Raw genomic sequence first — 22,620 nt, 5'->3', positions numbered from 1 at the left:
CTAGGAACTAAAATGCGATTGATTATCTGAGATATGAAACTTAAGAGTGATGCATGAATGCATAGACATACTGACTAATCGGATTAACTGAGTAACTGGTAACTGAATGCTGGGTATGCAAGACTGAATTATACTTAATCTGAATAGCTGGGCCGAGGCCATAGAGTATTATGCTTATGAGAAAGGACTGACTGAGTAACATGGGGTAACTGATCATGGATTGCATGAAACCTATATTTCTTGAAAAATACAGGACCAAGCGTATTACATGATTTGGAAATATTCTATAGACTGAGGTATTGAAATACCTATAACTGAGTAACTAATAACTGAATACTGAAACTGAGGTTTAGACTGATATTAAAGTGCTTAATTTAGAGACTGGACACTAATTACTGAGTACTAAACTGTAATTGAGATGGAAACTGAGTTATGATAGTCACACCATGAAGGATGAAATAGGTCAGAGATTGGAAAATATATTCACACTCAGAACTTTCCCAATTTCTAAATATTACCTTCTGCTAGCCCTTTGCTTGCATATTTAACAGAATATTTAAGCCTATCTTCGTATCTACACCCTTGCATAAAACATGCCTGCATCTATCTTCTCTTAACATACAACATTTACTCTAACCCATCTAAGTAACTGCTCATCACTACACTGTTCTCATAAAGAGAGCTCGCTGAAGGGGTTAAATCAGGAGGACCTGAAGCATGAATGGATACTGGCTGAATTTGATACATGACTGAAACCTGAGGAATAGAATGTCAATAGTATGAATTTACCAAAAAAAAGTCTGAACTGAGGATATACATGACATAGTCTTGACTTATCTGATCAGTGGAGGCGTATCATGAGTCATGGAAACTGAGTATACTAGGGAGAATGATACATTTACATGAGTCATGAGCTACATGACCTGAGTCTGGAATTTCTGAGTTCATGGAACAGGATTTGTTATTCTGAGTGAGATGGAATTGATCTCCCTATGCTGGGAACTGAAAATGTACATGATTCTATGGAATACGTGTGAACATAAGTTGTATTCATGAAATCTGAGACATGAAGCATGCATAAGCAATATGCTGACTGGAGTGCAAAACTTTACACTGAGATAAGGATAGGTTGGGGATCGTCTTCCCTAACAGCTTTTCTATACATACTGGCACTACTATTGAAATCTGAGAGCCTAACTTGGGCGCTTGATCTACCATCCCCCCTTTGGATTTAAGCCAACATCATAAGTCTATGAACACTAAAATAATCTTTGAATTGAACTGCAATCATTATCACACACTTACACTCTGATCAACACACGCTCACATCATCTGCCTCTGTTTCCTCACATACTACTAATATCACATTGACACCTTCATGCTTAATTTCAAATCAATAAAATTAAATTTCTAACTCACACTATTCAAGCCTACTAATTCATTCTGGCATAACTATCCCCATGAATACATAATCTATTCAATCTGGATATCGTATCCCAACTTGTCTATTGCTAAACCCCTGGATTCATGCTTCTGAATCTAGGTCATATAGTATCCTAGGATTTTGAGAAGGGTTCTAATGGCATAGCTAAATCTAGGTTCGAGAATGAGTTCTCATGATCATAAATAAAATCCGAACGAATTTGGAACATAAGGGAACTGATGGGTTACTGTCGAGAAATACTTGTCTTTAGGACTTGAGCTTCATTGTTTTCGTTATCTTGGAAGTAAGGTAAAGATGACATGATTGAAGCATGATGTGAATCTACATGAGTTTTCTTAGAGAACCTTTCTGTAGCACGATCTGAGACACGAAAGAAAGAAAACTATTCTTAAAACATCTCATAGCCTCATGTACATAAGTGTGGTGCACAACACACGCATGTACAAGACTCTACTAGATGCGGCTTTCAGACTTCCTAGGACACTATTGAACCTTAGGCTCTAATACCAAGTTTCTAACACCCCAATTTTCTGAATCGTAATGTTAAACAGTGCTCATGACCCCAAAGGACCACAAGCTAACCCATGACTGATATCTGTACCTGTATACTGCATAATATAACATGAAAATATGGAAAAATGTACTGAATAACCATAAGGTTTAAACTGAATAAACGTCTGATAACAAAATGTCTGAAATTGGTATAACAATACCAAAATAAGTTTGAAATAACTGTCTATCATTCTATAGTCTGGAAAGCCTCTAAATTTTCTGAATAGGGAGTTGATGGGACATTTCCCCAACTAACTCCAACTACTGAAATAAACTAAAAACTAAAATCATCATGTCTCGAAAGATGAGGACTTACTTCTAACTCTGATTGCTGAGACTGGAATCTACTGTTGATCTAGAGCTCGTGTTTCTAAACCTATGGTGTAAAATAAAACACCATATCATAAATATGTCAGTACGTCTGAATGTACTAAGTATACAAGTGAGGTAGGCTAAATACAAAGGGTTATATGCATAAACAATGCTACCTAATATGAACATGAGAATACATACATGTATAAAAGACTATAACTGAACTCGTAATGATACTGACTACTGAGTCTGAATGCTGACACATTACTTTACTGTTACTGAAGTAATGAATAGATTATTGACTATTTCTGACAGTTCAAATTATGAAAAACTAGTTTGAATGACTGTGTCTAATAGTCCTGAAACTGAATATTAAAAATATGAGCTATGACAACTAATATAACTGATATAACTGTAATGATCAGACTAACTGATATAACTGATATGGAGTGACTATATCTGAGAGTCTTTCTGATGGAACTATCTGAGTTTCGTTCTACATGGAGTAACTAAATTTGAGATCAGTCCTATCTAGCGAGTGATCTTTAAATCTGATGATTCTAATACTGATTAATCATAGTTGAGATCAGTCCTAGCTAATGAGTGATCTTGAAGTTTATTTATAATGATAAACATTGACTGTATCTAACAGTATTGAATCTGTACTACTAAGCTGAGTTGACTATGTCTGACAGCCCTGATTCTGTAACTAAAACTGTGGGATGTGTTCATCTAACCGACATTCCCTAAGCTAAGCTAACTGGGCTCCAATCTCTTCTTGACTGAAAGGGTGTCAGTACCACGCCACCAGTAAAGACATCTACTATGGATTCAGTCCTAATCTAGCGGGTGACTCTTGGGATTAGTCCTATACATATAAATGTGCTAATGGGTGACCCCTGAGTATGTTAGTCCTATCTAACGGGTGACATCCCGTACCTACGCTGGCTACGTAGTTCTGGAACTTAGGGATTACTTCTAGGGATCTCAGTCCTATTCTAGCGGGTGAGCCCCCATCCGTAGGTTCGCTTGGTGCTAAATCCTACTCCCATTTGAAAGACACTAAACTGAATAACTGGACTGAACTAAATAACCAAACTGAACTGATTTGTTGAACTAATGCTAGTGGGATTGTTTAGCGAAGCTAAATTGAGATTACTGAGTTCCGATGACTGACGGAATATACTGATATTTGATGGCTAGCTGAGTTCATAAGATTACTGATCTTACTGAATATTGAGTTCATAAGATTCTGAGAGTACTAAATTATGAAGATTACTGAAGTTACTGGGTACTGAGATTTACTGAGTTAACTGAGATTTCTGAGTTACTGAACTTTCCTGAGTCACATGACTGACTGAGTTCTATGGAACATGGCTTGACTGAGAGTATCGTGAAAACATGACATGGCTCTAGGCACACAACTATATTTTTTGGGTATGAGTACCCCCAGGACTCTATCGAAGGAAACTGACACACATGACTGAATTGATTTCATGACCAACGTCAACAATCTATAATATCATAAATAGGGATTTCATACTACACATGGTTATCATATTCTTGAACATGGAAGATAATGCATATAACATGTACATACTTCCAATTTTAAGAGCATTCCATATCATAACAATAATACACAACAATTAGCATGAAATTCACGTTGAGCCATAAGGAAAAAAGCATAGTCTTGTCATTTGAGTTCTATTGGGCCACATTACATGAATTCTAGTCTCTTAGGTATTTTATCAAATACCTTGCATTCACACTTTATGGCATAGGCATATTCATCACTTTTAACAATTCAAACTACCCAAAATTCATGTATTTCAATTTGCATGTCATCCTAGTTTTGTAATATCACATAAAGATGCTAACTTTGGAAGTGTATAACAATCAATCACACAAACATAATCAACCCACAACATGACTTCATAATTCATAATTTAAAAGAGTGTTTTTTGAACTTTATGGATGAAAGGAATCCATAAATCAACACTATGTATACCTTAGTTCTTGATTTAGTGAAGATTGATGGAAAGATTCTTAGAATTTGATGGTGGAATTTGCTTGAACTTGAATCTCCCAATTGAAATCCTAATGTGTTCTTGCAAGGATTTTGATGAAAAATAGTATGTTTTGGTGAAATAATGGCTTAATTTCATGTTTGGGAGCTTATATAGGGGTGGGAAGATGATCCAAATACCCCTCTAGATGCGTCTTTTAATTTTTGTAAAAATTACCCGATTTGGGCCCCTAGCACGACGCAGAGATATCGTGTTTCCACCTGTTTGTGACCTGAAAACTCTCCATGTTGTGGTGGAATTGTGGAGAGACACTGGAAATTAACAAACATCATTTTGGCCTATGGCGCGATGCGCCACTGACCGAAATGACACTTTTAAAACTTTAAATCGCCATAACTTCTTCACCGGGTGTCCGTTTTAGGTGAATTTTGTATCGACAGAAAGCTTATTCAATTCTCCACAATTTGGAGGTATAAATCTGCCAAAATACCACCTATAGACCAAGTTATACTCATTCAAAGATGACCTACGTTAAATCACACACTAAAACTTGGTGGATTCAAAAGCTCTTAGCTTGGCTTACTCTAAGTGACTCTTATGAACATGCTTAACTCATCATATGCTCTATTATCACTAGGATACTCATCCTAGTTCATGTACTCAAATATGAATCACAGGATCGGAGATTTCATACGTAGGAACAATGGTTCATTTTCTAGCTTAGAATTACACGGGGTATTACATAAGCATGGAGGGACAATATGATAATAATCATCAAAAGTGATAATATTTTTACACGCTTATTATAATTATAAGATATATTAGATAAAAATTCTCGATATTATATATATGCCTCGATTTTCTCTTGAAGTAGCAATATTATGAAAGAGGTTTTAAGCTATCAGAATTTGATAGGCTTAAGGCAAAATTATATTTTATTCCCGGAGAATGAGAAGCTTATTAATGAAAATGTGCACTTGATTGTGATGGTATCATAACTCACCTTCGAAAGAGGTAGAATAACTGAGAAGAGTTATTTTGAAATCTACTTCTGAAGTAGTAAATCTGAAATTTATTCATGTAATAGTAAATCTGAAATTAACTAAAGTAAAAGGTATATGTCATGGTAAACTTGGATTTTGCTAGAATAAAAGTTCATAAATTGACATGAACGATTGAGAAATTGATAACACTCAAATTATACTCTTGAATGGGTATAAGCGACCATTTTTAATATAATAACCCAACTTAGGTGAAGGTTGAATCCACAAGGAGTGAAAGCATGAAATTCAAAACTCAAGAGTATTGATAGTCTACTAAAGATGACCCATAGTGTGAATAAAACAAACATAAATGTAAAATAGGGGATTTATTTTGAACGTGTTTATAAATGACAACTACTTCAATTTTAGTGCACTATCTTGACGTAGAAAAATGCTAAGAGTGAATTCAATTGAGAATAAGCCTTGGGTTTATACAACTCTAGGTGTGGGTTCATGCATGGGTACTTGGCCACTTATCCAATTTTTAGCTAAAAGTCATGGGTAGGCTAGATGTCAATGTATTAGTGTCATTCTTTCAATTACAACACCATATTTCACAAATGGATTCTTTCGAACACCTCACAAGTGTGACAATTTTCCACATCTATTGCCTCAATTGATATCTTTATGTCTAAGAGATATCATTAAATGAAATGAATCAAGTTATTGGTCGCATTTATTCCTTACCCATGTCCCCTCTTTCAAGAATGATATGGGTTCTAGGGTGGTTGGGGTTTGCAACCCCTAACTCTTAGTTAATTCATGAAATAAATGCAATACCCATCATAATTAATTAATTAGAAAAATAATTAGCCAAAACCCATGCACTACCACAACCTAAGAAAGCATAACCCCAAGATTTAGAATTAGCTACTCATAGATAAAAGGGATAAAAATATACCAAAGTTATCATTGACTTCATCCGCGAGAAATAGAGATAATGTAGTTCCATACTTGGGGTTTCAATAATTCCTCAGTGGAAAATCACTAACATATATTTTTAATTCAGGCTTAGTACAAAATTCTTCTAAGATGAAAAAATAGATGCTAAGTTGAGAAGAGAGAAGCTAAAAAGCTAAGAGAGATGCTATGTTCAAAAGATGAAGGCTAGGTCTTGAAAAATGAGCTAAAATCCTCTTTTTAAACTCCCACTCTACATTTGATGAAACTTACAAAACTGCCACCTTTCTCTTGATCTTCTTAAGTAGATCCAAAGCGGATGGAGAGCAGATGGCTAGAAGATCCAAAGCAGATGCGAAGCGAATGACTCTTTTCCTTCACATTTGGCCTCTTGATGACTTGAATGACTTGCCCATCTTACCTTTTTACTTTTACCTATATAAATAAGCATTAAGTAAGAGAGTACCATTAAATCAGTGGAAAAGTATGATAATTTAGGCTTAAAAGGTGCTAGCAAGTCGTCAAACTGACGACTTATCAACCCCCAAATGTAAACTATTGCTTTTCCTCAAGCAACCAAGAATAATTCAATGAGATAGGGTATTTAACTCAAATCTATATAGAGGAAAGCTATACTAAAGGAATAAGCTAACAAAGATCTACTAACACTTTCCACACATGTCATGGCAACAAGTAAACCAAAAATTTTCAATAAGCACATATTTATGAAGCAAGGATGCAATTTTGTATCAAATGAACTTTCCAAATCAGAATACATCTCAAGATACGACACAAAATTATCAAAGATTGTCTCAATCTTTACAATTCAACTTACTTCACTCATTTACCTAAATTGATAGTAAAATGCCACCCTCTACCCAAAAAGTATAGATGCCACTCATATGCAAGAGTTAGCTCCACACACCACAGACATTTTAATTCTTAAGGAAGCTCAAATAAAGAAAGAATTCACACTCACTCTCATAAAGAAATTCAAGTACATCAAATAGAACCATAGGCTTGTCCTTTGTGTTTTTTTCCACAAATGTAGACTTATTTAGTTTGGAATCACCAAGGTTTTGTGGGTCCAGATGAAGGTTTAAGGTGCGGGAAGGAATATATATGGATCAAGAGACTAAAGGACATCCTTCAATGCAATCTCTCAATCCTTTTTACTCACAAATTTTTAAAATCACACACCTTATTTTTTTTCAAATCATTTCTCATATTTTCCTAACTTTTTGTTTAATATTTACCAAACCATTCAAAGCTACCATTTTCTTTCTTTCACTTCTTTGACTTTTAAAAGATATTTTCTACTTATAAGCCTTTCTTAGCCCCTCACTCCTCCAATTTTTTCTTTTTTTTAAGCGCATCTCTTGTATTTTAAGCATGTGTGTTGACAACCTTACATAAACCTTTTTTTGTCTTTTTTATCATCTTCTCCCAAATACACAACCCCCTAAACTTAGGCTTTTGCCTATAATCCATTATTTAGAATCATGCAATGCATCAAAGGAGGTTAAGTGCCAAAAGAGAGATTTTCAAAAGGATTTAGGTGTTTTAGCATGGTTATCATTACAATAAGAAAGAAAGATGGGAAAAAAAGGCTCAAATGGGTTAACTAGGGAACAATGTTAAGGTGGGAATTTGGCTATGTGACGGGTCAAAAAGGGCCTCGGGTCATCCTCCAAACAAAGCTTTCTTAGAATTTCACTTTGAATACACTCGGGGCAAGTTCTAGACTAAACATATGTACAAGAATTATTCGAAAATCTCACCATTCATGGCATCGTACTCATAGAGAAAAAAGTTAGTCTCCCAATCAATTTGAGAAATTGGAGCTTCACAAGTTACTCCGAGTCAATGACTCATCCTTGTAAAGAGAGAGCCAAAAATTGAGTTTAATGGTCTCACTAAAAAAAAAACTCAAGACATCCTTGATCTTGCAACTATATTTTTGATTTTTAAAAAACATTTCATTCCTTGCCAATGACATTTTGGAAGTATTTTCGAATTTTTGCTTCTTCCTAGTTAACCAAAATGCCTAGATACTTCACCTAAGGATGCCGCCTCGTCATCCCTCATGGGTGAATTATCACTCGTTTCGACAAAGAAACTAAAATAGAATAAAAATAAAAGATCAAAAGAAAGGTAAAATAAAAATTTTCTCCTTAGGAAAAGATTAAGTTTCAAAGAAAACCCTTGGAGTTTATTAGACATGTATATACAAAAAGAGACAAGAGTAATGCGCACAATCGGATACTACATTTAGATTAAGCGCATGACACAAATTCAACAACAAAACGACAATAATTGATATCATTATCAAAATGTCCGACAAGGGCTCATCCAAGGCAATGTCAATAATAATAATTAAAAAAAACAAACAAAAACAAAACAAGCCCTACAAGGGCTAAAGTAAATAAACATTACAAAATATAGCGTGTAAACACAAACATCAAAGTAATAACATAAAGTATGTCCATACAATCTTTTCAACCAAATACCATAAAAGGAAACAGTAGGTACCGATCATCAAACAAATCATAAAAATATTCCACCCCCACTAAAGATATTTTACTGTCCCCAATGTGAAAGCAAAAGAGAGTATAAGAGGGTAGAGACTCCCTGTGGCACACTAGGAGCTTGAATCTCTGTCGGTGAATATCTCACTGTCTCAATAGAAGCCTCATCAGACTGGGTTTCTGTCATCAAGTCTTCTATGAAGGGTGACTCATCATCCGTGCATGCTCTTCATCCCTGGATAATTGCAAGGCGAGCTCAACCTGTCGGGCCTCAGGTAGCCCCTCTATAAGATCAACCTCGGCCTCATCAACAATGTACTCATGACTCTCTCCGAACATAAATCATCAAATGGAAGCATTGGTCCAAAAGTCTCCGACGGAAAAGCAATCTCTGCCTTATCAAGACCGAAAAAGGGCTGTCTGTAACACCCTGCATTTTTGAGCTAATCTATGAATCGTTATTCTTATGTGTAGAAGCTATAATACAAGTGATTACCATGAGAATATAAGTTTCATTATCCTTATCCTTATGTTTGATTTGCTTTTGAGGTGAAAAATGTTCATAGAAAGCATTTAGAGCCAAGTTCAGCTAAGATCCTTTGATTCGTCCAAAAGTTGATATTCGATTCTACAAGGGTCTACTTTATACGTGTATAAATTGTTATATACATGGAATTTTTCATATCAAAGACCCACCAAATTTTAGATAATTGAATTATCTTTCCAATGATACCAATTTAGCAAAAATCCAATACCTGGGCAAAAAGTTACAACCATTTTCGTAAGAGGCAGTAAGCCGGGGGGATAAGTGAGGCAGCGCCCTACCTATTCCAGCCAGTGTAATTTTCTACAATCAAGGTTCGCTTTCAAGAGGGGTATTTGGGTTATTTCCCACCCTTAAATAGCCCAAATAACACAAGATTCAGCCTCTAATAACCAAATTATACCCTCATTCTCTCCAATTCTCTCAAGAACAAACCTTAGGGTTTCAACCCAATATTCAAGAAACTCAAGATTTTACCATGATTTTTCAAAATTGATTCAAGATTCAAGATCCCTAGACCAATAAATTCAAGTGTCTACCTTCAAGAATACCATTGAAGGTTCAAAAGTTCAAGCTTTTAACATTCAAAGCATCATAGGAATTCAAGATTCAAACTTTCTCATCTATGATCGTCAATTAAGGTATGTGGGATTTCAACAAGGACAATCCTTTTGTCCTTGTGCCCAAAACTTGTTTTAGCTTATAAATTACTAAACTTTATGTGATTTTTCATGAAATTGAAGTTAGGGTTTATACCCAATTTATATTGTTTGAAGATTATAAGTTTATAAGTGATTGAATATTGAATTGCATGACTATTTTCATGTATTTATGCACGTAACACAATTTTCCAGATTTTTGAATGTGGGTTTAAGTATGATATTGAGATTCTTGATCTTATTATTTTGATGGTGTTGAAGTATTTTAAATAAACATATTGAGTTGGATGTTTTTCTATGATTTTTAATGTATATATATGAGTTCCAAATTGAGATTCATACCCATTATCACTATTTACAAGATTATGAGTTTTGAGAGTTGTTGAAGATAAGTTTCATGAGTTTGTTTATATTTTCATGAACATTGCTGAAATTTCCAGATTTTAAGATGATTTACTAATGTTTATGTTATCAAGAATGAATTTTGAGATGTTCTGACATGAGTTTGAAGTATGGGCTTTAAGCCCTAAGATTTAGTTTTGATATTTCAAGAAGCTTACATTTTTAGCATGCTTTGATAAAAAAGATTTGATTTATTGATCCTAAGCTAAGATAAGGAATCCACATTATTCATATAATTTATTATTTAAAGAAAAGAGAAGCGTAATTGATTTTTATTATAAACCCTTATACTATTTTAAGGTGGATTTCCTAAAAGTCCTGAGTAGTAAGTATGGGAGTAGTATTTAGCACCGAGTTGGGTATAATTCCAAGGTCTCATACCCCAGACTACGTGCCACCATAGGGCCCGAGGCTGAGATAGTGATAACTAAAGTTAAGGTTCTATTCAGATGGCAAGGATAGAACAACTCTTCCCAACGTGGGTAAGACGTCGGACTCCATGAAGAATGCTCACATGATTTATGTCAGTTAGAAGAAACTCCCCAAAAGATGTCCCCCACTCTTAAAGCAGTTTAGTCATTTAAAGTATTGAGATAATGTATTTACTATGCAAAAAGAGTTTAAGATTTTATTTAGCTTACAAGATTTGAGAACAAGAAGAGAATACAGATTCTAGAACTAAGTGTAATGACTCACGAGATTTATACTACATACTTTACTATTCATAATTTATGATCTTTAGATTTCAGATTTACTCAAGCTATGTGATTCATTTACATTTAGCATGCATTGTTTTATAAATTATGATGATTATGAGATATTATTTTACTTATTACATTTCACCCCCATATGCTCAGTACATCCTTAAAGTACTGATCCACATATATGTATATGTGTTACATTGTCTCATAATGTAGGTATAAGTTTTAGTATACACATCAGACTCAGACAGTTGCAGATTCCAGCCAACAGATGATATGTCCTACTTCGGGAACTTAAGTTAGATGTCATTTATATATTTTCTTTCTTATTCTTATATATTGATTAGTGATAGTTGGATTCGCGTCCTAGCTGTCTATAGTCAATATTAGTAGAGGCTTCATAGACAGTCAGTAGAGTCAATGTATTCAGTTTCAGTTTATCTTTCTAAAGCAGAGTTGTAATAATGTGAATTCAGTTTTGTATTGATCAGATTCAAAAAAGAGTTATCTTTCGCTTATTGTGTTCGGATGTATGTACTTTATTCATTTGCTCATGAGTTATGCCAGTAGAAGGGTTAGCTTTGGATCACTTGTGGTCCTAAGCACCGTGTGACATCTTGGAATAGATTTTTAGGGCGTTACACTGTCCGGAGTGAAACTCCACCTGTAAACTATCAAGATCTATCCTTATAGATGCCAACCCCTCACAATCTCCCCTCGCCTCAAGCGTGGCTACTCTCTTCTCTAACTTTGATATGCGGGCACGTAGAGCAGCTATAGCCTCCTAAAGAAACTAGGGAATGTCCGCCACCAATCAGGTAAGAGTAACATTGTTTGCCAAAGTCATGGAAGCAACCTTGGCAAACGTCACCGTAGAAGACCATGCCACTTGTGTGGGCAGAGGTGGTGGTTCAGTGCTTGATGATGGAGGAGTATTGGTGGAATCATGATATGTCTCAACATCAAGTGTAGAATATGAAGGGATCTTCATTCCCTCTAAGCTCGACAACCCTTCCGCACGCGATTCTACCAAAATCAAAACTTTTCTCTTTATGCCCGTAGGGTTATCCTTATCCTTGCAATGTGTGATGTCGATGAATCCGATGTATATAGCCTGTCTATCAATATTAGAGAGTATCGGGATGTTGAACTTAAGGCAAAGCATAGATATAAGCACTGGAAAGGGCAATAAAGTACCCGGTTGCTTTGACCTGAACTTTATCTCCTCAACTATCAACTCTTCTAGATTGATCGCAATTTTATCCATGATGCATTCGACAATGATAACCCTATCAGCCACAACATATTTGTTATTTCTTGAGGGGAGTAGATGATTACCCACAAATCCAAGCTAATATTTGGCTTGAACCAAAAGATCTCTCCTCTTGATTTGACCTTCACCATTAGCCCATAGAGGAAGGACCTTAGCAATTACTCTATCAAGCCACGGAAAACTTTGACGTCCGCCAAATATCATCTTCTTGCACTTCACCGTGGAATCCAAGTCACAAGCAAAATAGAGCACATTGATCTCCGAGGCCGTGCAAGGGACTTCCATCCCTCAAACTAATACACTCTCTAGACACGGTTGTTCGGCAATAGGTATTTTATATTTTTGTTCATTATGCCAAACAACGTAGGAAGCATAAAATTCATGAACAATATCCAGGAAGTAGCATAATGGGTGAGTGAGAGGCATCATATTCATGAAGAGTTTCCATATCCGTTCTTTAACCTCGATGATTATTTTGGGAAAATGGGTGTGGATTGAAGCCCCGAGTAGTTACCCAAGCATCATATAACTCTTTCACACCATCCACACTAAACCGAATTTGATTCACCTTCTTTTCAACCTCCCGTGTACGATCAATGGTAGCTTGGAAATTCAGAACTTTCGAACTATTTTTGGAGACCTGTTCTTTTCCTTTTGCGGAAGTAGCCTTTTATTTTCCTTTATCCAGGGAATTACCCTTTCTAGATTCTCATGGAAAGTTCTTCCTTGGAGACATACCTATGAGAAAGAAACAAAACAAAACAAAACCAAAACCAAAACAAAAGAGAAAAGGTAAAACATGTTTTTGGAATTTTGTATATTAAGAAAGAAAATTAAAGATAAGAAAAGAAAATGTTTGTTTAATAGATGCAAGGCAATTTTATCATTAGAGTCCATGGGATTCATTCATTACAACACTTAAATCATTTGGGCTCTAAATTATCTCACATTCTTCACATTTCACAAAGCTAGTTCATAGGACATCCAAAACCTCCAATGGAAATAAGAATGAACAATACCCTTAAGAATGATGTCATCCAATCTATCATTGGGTAAGGCAAGCATTCATGTCTCCTAATTAGGCATAGTGACTAATAAGAACCATGGATGCCATATTTCTCAACAAACTCCTTCAACCAATGACTACCGAATATTTTATTTTTAGGATCAATTGGGATCATAATGATGCTTAAAAAATGACCACATTATGCCCTAAGGAGAATCAAATTGACCATTATAAGCATACAAGACATTTCTCTCTTATTGTCATTTCAACAAACACATGGCGGGCATGCTAGCTAAGAATTTGAAGAAAGAGAATAGAAGCAAAAGAGAACAAGCTCATCTCACCAAATCATCTCCAAACATATTCAAGATGCTCATATTATCATACTTGAGCCACCCACCTCACAAAATAATCAAGAAAAGTTTAATGGATATTTTGTCAAACACATGGTGCACTAGCTTCATTTACGAGAGTATTATGAATCAAATGAGTGAAACAAGGCACCAATGACAACATAATTATCCAACAAGTATTAATCATATCAATAAGCTCACAAAAACCAACTTTAAATGACCATTTATCATGAGGTATGAAGTATTATGTCCATTCTTTAAGAGAATTCAAAAATGAAACCAAGAGGAAGCATACCTTTAACTTGCTTTAAGAGAGAAAAATGACCCACAAATCCAAAAGAATTATCTTGATTCTTGTTAGTTCAATTATTGTTGAAGAAAGCAAGGATGTTGATTGTGAGAGAAAAGAGTCTTTGAGATGGAGTTGTAATGAAAAAAAAGTTTAAGTTGTTGAATATTTTGGATTTTTTTTACGTGTTTAAAGAAGGTTTAGGCTGACCGGGTTGGGTCATCCCAACTAAATCTGACCCATTTTAAAGACACCCAACATTTTATAGTGACCTTCGCTCCAAGTGCTTTGCACCTATGTCTGGCCTACTTAAGAAGGTCCAGCGCAGGTTGCGACAGACTGTAGCAACTGTGTATGCTACCAATATGCGATGGACCTGTGCCTGAACTACTTGAGCAGTTCCAACGTAGGTTGGGACAGTTTACATGCTAAAACCTGCTGCTGCTGCATCCCATATGCGCCTAGACTGCTGCAGCAAGTCCAGCGTAGGTACAGGCAGTGACCTCCAGCTTCTTGGCCTAAATCTGTGCTCTAAATACTCCCCTTTGCACCTCACGTATGGCTGACCTGCTCAAGCAGGTACATCGGAGGTTGTAACAGCTTGGCACAAGATTTTTCTTCACAAAGTTCTTGATTTAAAGCTTAGTTTCGAGCCTTTGATCCAATCTTCTCGCACCCAAATTTTATGATATTACCTGCATCAACCAAAACTAAGCTAAAATTAGTATAAAAAACATTAGAAACATCAAAAATAAATCATGGGTTGCCTCCCAAGAAATACCGCAATTATAGTCGTGGCACGACATTACTTGGTCATCATTTTGGATCTTTGAAGTGAAGAGACTCATCCTTAGTCTCCCCGGGTCCACCCACATGATAGTGTTTCAATCGTTGCCCATTCACTATAAATTTCTTCTTCTCGTGACCTTCCAACTCAATAGCTCAGCTAGGATAAACATTTGAGATCATGAACAGACCCGACCACTTCAGTCTAAGCTTTCCCGCAAAGTGTTTTAATCTTAAATTGAAGAGGAGGACATCATCACCCACATAAAACTCTTGCTTTAATATCTTTGCGTTATGCCACCTCTTCATATTATTTTTGTACAACACGGAGCTCTCATATGCTTTGAGTCAAAACTCTTCCAACTCATAAAGTTGATTCACTCTCAATTTTGAAGCGTCCTTCCAATCCATATTTAACTTCTTCAAAGCCCATAAAGCCTTATGTTCTAACTCAAAGGATAAGTGAAAAGCCTTCCCAAACACCAATTAGTAGGGGGACATACCAATAGGAGTTTTATAGGCCTCTTTATATGTCCAAAGAGCATCATCGAGTTGTCTCGCCCAATTCGTATGGCCAACATTCACGGTTTTCTCAAGGATAGACTTGATTTCACAATTAAAAACTGTAACTTGGCCACTAGTTTGGGGATGATAAGGAGTAGAAACCTTACTCTTTACCCCATACTTATCAAGCAAAGAACTGAAGACCTAATTACAAAAATGAGAGCCGCCATCACTAATAATTGCCCTTGGAGTCCCAAACCTTGTAAAGATGTACTTCTTTAAGAAAGAAAGTGACACTCTTGCCTTCATTGTTTAGTAAATCAATGCTTACACCTACTTTGAGACATAATAGATGACTACCAAGATATATTTATTACCATATGAGCTCATAAAGGGACCCATGAAGTCGATCTCCCACACATCAAATAGTCCAACCTTGAGATTGGGTTTAAGAGGCATCTCATGCTTCCTTGAAACACCATCTTGCATTTGGCATTGAGGACATGTTCTAACCAACTCATAAGCATCTCTATGAAGGGTAGGCGAATATTATCCACTTTGAAGAACCTTAGCGGTCGTTTAATAACCATTGAATAGAGAGGAGTGACATGCCTCAAGAATATCTCTCATTTCTGCCTCCATGACACATCGACGGATCACACCATCCACACACTCCCTAAAAAAGAATGGTTCATCCCAAAAATACTTTTTCACATTAAATAGAAACCACTTCTTTTGATAATGATTTAGCTCGTCGGAAAGCACACTGTTCACAATATAGTTAGCATAATCCTCATACAAAGGTGTAATGCTCCCCAAAAGTGACATGAATAGCTCATCAAGGAAGGTTCCATCAATATAAATCTCACCCAACTTCTCATGATTGGATTCAAGGCAGGAAAGGTGGTCGGCTACTTGATTCTCACACCCCTTTCGATCTTTCACGTTAAAATCAAACTCTTGCAAGAGCAATATCCACCTAATCAATCTAGGTTTTGCCTCTTTATTTTCCATGAGATATCTAAGAGCGGCATGCTCTGTGTGTACAATAACTTTCGTGCCTAACAAATAGGCCTTAAACTTTTTGAAAGCATATACCACCGCTAATAACTCTTGTCCATAATCGTATAATTACGTTGAGCATTATTCAACGTCTTGCTTGCATAGTAAATTGGGTATAACAAATTATCTTTTTTTTGACCCAAAACCGCACCTAGAGCAATACCACTTTTATCACACATTAATTCAAAGGGCAATGACCAATCCGGAGCCACTATGATAATAGCCGACACAAGAAGTTCCTTGAGAAAATTAAAAGCCTTTACACAATCATCATCAAATTCAAATTTTGTCTTCTTTTCAAGAAGCTTGCACAAAGAATGAGCGATCTTTGAGCAATCCTTAATGAAACGCCGATAGAATCCAACATGACCAAGAAAACTTCTAACACCTTTCACAGAAATCAGTGGGGGTAACTTAGCAATTACCTCAACTTTTAATTGATCCACTTGGATACCCTTTCCCAAAATTTTGTGTCCTAGAACAATGCCTTCCTTAACCATGAAGTGACATTTTTCCCAATTCAAAACAAGATTAATCTTCACACATCGTTCAAGGACCTTACTTAGTTGAGCAACGCAAGAATCAAATGAATCCCCAACCACAGAGAAGTCATCCATGAAAACCTCTATTGTATCCTCTACCATATCAGCAAAAATGGACAACATGCATTATTAGAACATAGCCAGCGCATTGGATAACCCAAAGGGCATGTGCTTGGAAGCAAATGTACCATAGGGACAAGTAAAAGTAGTCTTTTCTTGGTTTTCCAGGGTGATGCAAATGTTATTGTACCCCAAGTAACCATCAAGGAAGTAATACCAACCTCGAACGGCTAGTCTATCTATCTAATATTTAATCCATAAAAGGCATGGGAAAGTGGTCTTTCTCAATCCACGAGTTCAATTTGCGATAATCCATACACACTCTCCAACTCGTGACTGGGCGCATAGGTATAATATCATCATTCTCATTTGGGACCACCATCATGCCGCTCTTCTTAGGAACACAATGGACTGGACTCACCCACGTGCTATTTAAAATTGGGTAGAAAACTCCAGCATTAAGTCACTTAATGATTTCCTTCTTAACTACCTCTTGCATCGGTTGATTTAGTCTCCTTTGATATTCCATACTAGGAACATGATCAACGTAACTTGATTTTATGAGAACAAATTCTAGAGGAACGCCTATAATATCTGCGATAGTCCATCCGATAGCACGAATGAACTTTTTCACAATTGATTTTAAGGCATCCACTTGACAAGGTTCAAGATCATCCACTACAATGATTGACAATATGTTATCCTCACTCAAGAAAACATATTGGAGATGGGATGGTACCAACTTAAGTTCGAGTTGAGGTGGTTCAATAAAGATGGCTTGGCGGGTGGACTCTTACGATTTTTCAAATCAAGATCCAATTTTACCGGGTTCTTGGTGTAAGATCCAAGACCCGTTAATGAAGCTTCCACCTTATGATATTCTTTAACCACCTCACTTCTAAAGTTACACAATACATCCACCAAGGGGTCATTCAAAAGATCTATTTCAACGGTGTTAGCTACCTCATTATCAATCACTAAAATAACTTGAAAGTTCATAGGTTGCTTCATGGACTTACACACATTGAAGGATACTTCTTTATTGTTCACCCAAAATTTCATCTCCCCATATTTCATATAGACTAAGGCCCTTTCGGTAGCTAAGAATGGTCTAACAAGAATGATTAGTACCTCATGATCAATCTCAGTATCAAGAATAATAAAGTCGGCCGAAAATATAAACCAGTCAACTTTCATCGAAAATCTTACAACACACCCACAGGCTTTTTAATTAAATGATCAGCCATTAGAAGCATCATATTGTTAGGCTTAGAAGAACCCAAGCCTAACTTTCAAAATACGATAAATGACATCAAATTAATACTTTCCCCAAGATCACACAACATTTTTTCAAATTTGTAGACCCCAATAGTGCAAGACATAGTGAATACACCCGACTCTTCTTTATTCATCACCATTGTGCTAGACATTATAGCACTAAAATAGTGGGTTACCTCAATTATTTCAAAATCTATGACTCACTTCTTTGTAACCAAGTACTTCATAAATTTAGCATACCCGGGCATTTCTTGTAAGGCTTCTATTCTAGCAAAGGAATATTCACCGATAAATTAGTAAACTTCGCAAGAAACTTCTTAAACTTGGTATCATTATCGTTATTCTTGAGCCTTTGTGGGAATAGAAAGGAATTTTGATTTGTGGCAATGGAACAATTCGAGTTTCATCCACTTTTGGAATATCATCATCAAACACCTTTGGAGTTTTCTCATTTTTAATATTTTCTTCTACTACCGTCGACCGTTCAACACTTGTCTTAATAGGCTTTGAATCATTAGCAAGTGCTCTTCTAGCCGCTTTCTCTTTTCATTAGCGTGTTCTTCATTTGCCTTTTCATTGGGGTCTTCACCAAGATCAACAATATCTTTACCAAGATTTCGACCACTCCTAGTGACAATAGCCATGATGTGAGCATTACTTTGAGGATTGAAAACCATGTCACTAGGTAATCCACTATTTGGTCTTGCATTAAGTTGTGCCGAGATTTGGCCCAATTGAGTTTCAAGTTGCTTGATAGAGGCTGAGTGAGATATCACCGTTTGATTTAGTTGTGAGAAGTCACCTTTCATTTCTCTCACCATATTATCGGTCCCCTCAACACCCATTAAAATTCGAGCAACGACATCTTTATTTTTTAGCTTATCCGGGTCAATGGAACTTGACTCTTTACCTTTTGCTCGATCATGTAGAGGTACATACCTATCATAATCTCTCTCCTTATCTCTCTAATTTGATATCTATCATGATCTTTATCATGCTAATATCTATCACGATCTCTTTTGTTCCAACCTTGATTCCCATCTTGCCTTTGATAGGTAGGATGGGAACCCCCCGATTGGTTAGACAAGAACTGAATTTCTTCTTTAAAGAGCTCTATTTCCTCATCATCATAATATTTAGAACTCTTAGAAGCAATTACGTTAACCTCCTTAGGAGGAGATCCCATCACATGCTTGGTGAGAAGATCAAGTTACGTCATCACTTTAGCCATATTTGCATCTATTTCTTCATTTTTCTTTTGCTCTTGGCTCACAAAAGATATGAAGGAAGCCCCCACGGACACCTCGGTATCTCTTGTGTGCCTTCATCTACTTTTCTTGGCCACTTGATCTAATAAATTTGATGAAATATCATATGATATTCTAATAAGAGAACCCCTGGCTGCATTATCGGCTACCGTCTTGCTCAATTGATTCAATGCCCTATAGAAAATTTAAAGGAGCATTTTATCCGGAACCTCATGATTTGGACATTGCATTAACTTATTGTTGAATCATTGCCAAGTCTCATATAATCATTTGCCATTAAGTTGGCAAAAGTTGATGATTTCATCCCTTAGTTGCATCATCCGAGAAGGAAAAAAGTATCTTTCCAAGAATGCCTCCAAAGACCATAACCATAAGACCGCTTCTCTCGTTAAAGAGAATGGGAAAAGACATAATCGGATTGACTTTTGAGATATGTGGGGCATTTCAAATGGATAACATACCTCAAAAAAATTTGTCAAGTATAGATTAGCATACTGATGTTCTTGGCCTCCAAATAACTTCTTCATTTGAAGCGAGTGAATCATCACGCTAGTAATGTGAAATACTCCATTTCCTTTCATCGGTGGAATACGAATAGCACTAGCTCAGCGTGTATCACTGAGACGATCCTCATAATACCCATCAATCATCTCGGTATGACTATCATGTTGACTTATAGTATCGTGTATACTATTATGCACATCTAAGAAAGAACAAAAACACCAAAAATGTAAAATAAAACACTACGGCTAACTCGAAGTAACTAAAAATACTGCAAGAGTAAAAACTATGTTTCACTCCCCGACAGTGGCCCCATTTTTTATAAGGCTCAAATTACACTCTTAAATAGGCATAAGCGATCGTTGTCAATATAATAACCCAACTTAGTTCGGGGTTGAATCTACAAGGAGTGAAAGCATGGAATTCAAAACTCAAGAGTACTGATAGTCTACTAAAAATGACCCATAGTCTGAATAAAACAAACATAAATATAAAATGGGGGATTTAGTTTGAACGAGTTTATAAATGACAACTACCTCAATTTTAGTGCACTATCTTGACGTTGAAAAATGTTAAGAGCGAATTCAATTGAGAATAAGTGGGGTTATGCAATTCTATGTGTGGGTTCATGCATGGGTACTTGACCACTTATCCAAATTTTAGCTAAAAGTCATGGGTAGGCTAGATGTCAATGTATTAGTGTCAATCTTTCAATTACAACACCATATTTCACAAATGGGTTCTTTCGAACACCTCACAAGTGTGATAATTTTTCACGTCTATTGCTTTAATTGATATCCTTATGTCTAATAGATATCACTAAATGAAATAAATCAAGTTGGTTGCATTTATTCCTCACCCATGTCCCCTCTTTCAAGAATGACATGGGTTCTAGGGTGATTGGGGTTTGCAACCCTCAACTCTTAGTTAATTCATGAAATAAATGCAACACCCATCACGACTAATTAATTAGAAAAATAATTAGCTAAAACCCATGCATTACCACAACCTAAGCAAGCATAACTCTAAGATTTAGAATTAGCTACTCATAGATAAAAGGGATAAGAATATACCAAAGTTATCATTGACTTCATCTATGCGAAATAGAGACAATGTAGTTCCACACTTAGGGTTTCAATAATTCTTCAATGGAAAATCACTAACATATATTTTTCATTCAATCTTAGTACAAAAATTCTTCTAAGATGAAAAGATAGATGCTAAGTTGAGAAGAGAGAAGCTAAAAAGCTAAGAGAGATGCTATGTTTAAAAGATGAAGGCTAGGTCTTGAAAAATAAGCTAAAATCCTCTTTTTAAACTCCCACTCTACATTTGATGAAACTTACAAAACTGCCACCTTTCTCTTGATCTTCTTAAGTAGATCCAAAGCGGATGGAGAGCAGATGGCTAGAAGATCCAAAGCAGATGCGAAGCGAATGACTCTTTTCCTTCACATTTGGCCTCTTGATGACTTGAATGACTTGCCCATCTTACCTTTTTACTTTTACCTACATAAATGAGTATTAAGTAAGAGAGTACCATCAAATCAATGAAAAAACATGATAATTTAGGCTTAAAGGTGCTAGCAACTCATCAAGTTGATGACTTATCAGACATCCCAAAGATGTGCATAGTGAGTATTGTATATTGAAGAACTAGAAAATTCTTCATGAACTTTTAATTTTGCTTTTTCTCATGATAAGTTGGTTGGACCAATGGGATTTGATCCCTCAAAATTTGAAAAACATAAAAGGTGAACATTGGCCCCTTCACTAGTCATGTGATCTATTAAGATGCATCGATATAAGATGATCACTTGTACGTTTATTGTCAACCTGTAGTTTAACATTCATAAAGTTGCTTTCTCAATAAAATTGAGTCAAGAGCATAAATTTCAGATTGTGTAATCAAGACAATTTATCTTGATATTAATGGTTTGATATTGAATGCCTTTGATAAATAGTTAAACCATTATTAATGTGAACAAAACTTCATATGTTGATCTGAAATATGATATGTTGCAAACAATAGCACTTGTATGGATTAGACCAATAAATTATGATTATTTCTTCTATCTCAATTGGTTCAAGGTTAGGAACCAACTATTCCATCTAATTGTTTTAATGTATGGTAAACAATTAATGAATATACCATGATGCACAAAGATAGATTCCTCAAAAAAGATGGAGGATGTATATTAGTTTTCCTAACATACGGGGGAGATTATAAGCAACTATGAAATATATTAGAAGTTATCATCAGATCCTCATTCAAAAGATAATTCAGGTCAAATGCTGAAAGCATTTCATATTTAAGCTGCAAGTACTCCTATTTTATGTTCCTAAAGGACAAAGTCTACGCAACCAAAAAACGTGGTAGATCAATCAGTTCTAAATTAAATAATACTTGAAAAGGATAAGGAATAAACAATCATAATAAGAAGGCAATATGCTCTTGAAGAGCCTTCGAAATGTAACGCCCTAGAAACGGGTTCCGAAACATCACAAGGTGCTTAAGGCTACAAGTAGCCCCAAGCTAACCCTTTGAGCCTGCTATCACAAGTTACTCTCATTTAAAGCAAATAAA

This window comes from Capsicum annuum, chromosome 4, assembly GCF_002878395.1.
Source record: "Capsicum annuum cultivar UCD-10X-F1 chromosome 4, UCD10Xv1.1, whole genome shotgun sequence".
Lineage (NCBI taxonomy): Eukaryota > Viridiplantae > Streptophyta > Magnoliopsida > Solanales > Solanaceae > Capsicum > Capsicum annuum.
The sequence above is the reverse complement of the archived record's forward strand: the minus strand, read 5'-3'. Positions refer to the sequence as shown.